The sequence below is a fragment of the Ricinus communis genome, chromosome 6, assembly GCF_019578655.1.
Source record: "Ricinus communis isolate WT05 ecotype wild-type chromosome 6, ASM1957865v1, whole genome shotgun sequence".
NCBI lineage: Eukaryota > Viridiplantae > Streptophyta > Magnoliopsida > Malpighiales > Euphorbiaceae > Ricinus > Ricinus communis.
Genome location: NC_063261.1, coordinates 5,122,174 through 5,124,967, shown reverse-complemented (window position 1 = coordinate 5,124,967; position 2,794 = coordinate 5,122,174).

The window sequence follows — 2,794 nt, the reverse complement described above, 5'->3', positions numbered from 1 at the left end:
ACTTCTTCTGAAGTATGTCTAGATAACGTTGCTGAAATAGCTAGTGGTATTGGTAGATCATGATATCCGCAATATGGCTCTAGCTCATACCTTATTTTCCAAAGATTGCTCTATTTTAATTCTTTACTAACAACCACATTTTCAAGCTCTTTCAAGTTAGATGTGTGACGATCTATAAAAATATGATTTACACAACTCTGATTCAATATTGCATGAGTTGGTTGATTTACAAATGATCTCTTCTTTCCATACCAAACATTGCCACTAGGATCTATATATTTATCAACCACAACCATAGTATGAAACTCTTGTTTATTGGTGCTACTTTCTTCGCCCTTCTTTCGTTTCATTATAGAAATCTAACCTGGTAATTTGATTGCGATAATAATGTGGCTTAAATATTCAATGATACAAATATAAAATTAGCTTACCAATACAAAGTAAGATATATAAAATAATATAAAAATACTCAAAAAATAAGAAAATAAATTAAGATGTACGGCATGTCCTAGCATTATGCCTAGTTTGACCATATTTGCTACAAAAACTAGTTCTTGCATGTTTTGCATTTTTTCACTCCATCTCATTCTGAATCCTTTTTGTTTTCGGTCTCTTTTTCTTTCGCTTCCATCCAGGTTAGGCACCAAAAGGAATTTAGTATATTTTTGCCAGTAATCTTGATGCCTAAGGGGTATGAAATTGATGGACCAACATTAAAGCGCCTATTATAGATTGTACCATTTTTTAATGAACATCCTATAATCAATTCCAAGTTTCATGCATGATGTAATTGCATATGAACACGGTATTTGACTTTGTTTAAATTTATCGCAAGTACAGGTTTGTTTGCTAGGTTAACCGTTTGATTATGCCCATCTTTCCTTTGCGCATTGTTATAGGCAATAGTAACCGAGCACACACTAGTCTTTCTTTTAAAGGTTCTAACGTGATGACCATTTGTTTTCTGCATACAATGCTCCAATACCTCGATGCAATAATCAGTATATGTACAACCTTCAGCAATTCCATCAGTATACTTCATTTAGTACTTATTAAACATGTCGACCAACTTCAAAAACAGCTCATGCATCATGGTTATTATAGGCATCCTCCTTATAGGTTTTAAAGTTGAATTTAAAGACTCAGCATAGTTAGTTGTCATAAAATCAATGCTGGTGGCCGTCATCAAATGATATTGACCACTTCTTTTTTGGTATACTATCAAGCCATATAGCTATTTTCGGATGCCTAGCTTTAATTTTATTTATCCACCTATTAAATTTTCTCTTTTGATGTTTGTGACCTATTTCAAAGGTCAAAGTGTGATTGCAGAAATACTATAATGACCAATAAGATAGAATATATTAATCCTATTATAGACAATTACAAAAATATAATACGCACCTGCTTGCTCAATAACATTTCTTATTCACAGATTCTTGAATTATGTGTTTTAGTTGTTGGTAATGTGACATATGCAATATCGATGTGCCACAACTGATGTGACATTGCATGTTTTATACCAATACAGCGATCCGAAAATGACATAAATATCATATCGATCATCACATATATGATATCGAACCATCATTATGAAAATACTCCCAGTTATCTTTGCTTTTCTTTTCAACAATAGCAAAGGCAACTAGTAATATCTTATTATTACCATCTGTTGCTTCAACAGTAAGCAATACGCGCTTGTATTTTCCAAACAAGAATGTACCGTCAATATATAACACAGGCTTACAATGCTTGAATCCTTTAATGTAGGGCTTTTATGACCAAAAGATCCTTTTAAATTGTCTAACGCCATGAATCAGTCGATTATTCATGCAATACTCCTCACCTTCAATGTCCCATACAGACCCCATATTCAAGGTCACTGTAGCGTGCATGAAGTCATAGAGTTTTTTGTATGACTCATCCCAATTTCTGACAGCATTAGCAATAGCTTTTTGCTTTGATTTCTACACCTTCTTATATGTTGTTGTTATACTACTTTTTTTTTGTTAAATGTGCTAGTATAGCTTTCACCTTAATATCTAGTTGTCCGACCAACATATTTTGAATATACCCTAATATCAAATATGAGTCAAAATTTCTATGATCTTGTGATTCAACAGAGGGCACTACATATGTGTGGGCCATTATATCTAGTAATCTCCAAAAATCCAATCGATTTCTTTAGTATTGCACGTAATCTCCATGAACAGCTTTCTGAACGATTGCAAATTATTGCAATGTTGTGTTGTTCTTCATTTTTGAACTTTGAAATTGTTAGCATACTCTCATTGAGCATATCTTTACAGCTGCTTTAACCGCATCTCTTGATTTAAAGAACATGCTAGTACGAAATTTAGATGACGCATCCCATAGCACACCATTTACATATGATCCATCACGAAGGAAAGTCGTCTCTTCTATATTGACGCTTTTAAACCAATTCAGATACATTTGTTCACTTGTACTTTCAAAGCTTTGTGAACTTGTATCAATATGGTCATACAATGCTATTGCCATATTATCATCATCATCTTCATCCTCATTGTAATATCCAGTATTTTTATTTTTAAATAATAATAATAATAATAATAATAATAATAATAATATTTATATATAAAAAAAAAGAAAATTATTTTTTCCTTCTTTTTCTTCCCCTCCCCTTTCCCTCTCTTTTCTCATTTTCCTTTCCCCCCCCTCTCCCTCCTCTTTTCCTTCCTCCCTTTTCCTCTCTCCCTCTCCTTCTTCCCTTCTCGCTTCTTCCAAGCGCTTCCTTTCCTTTCCGCTGCCGATG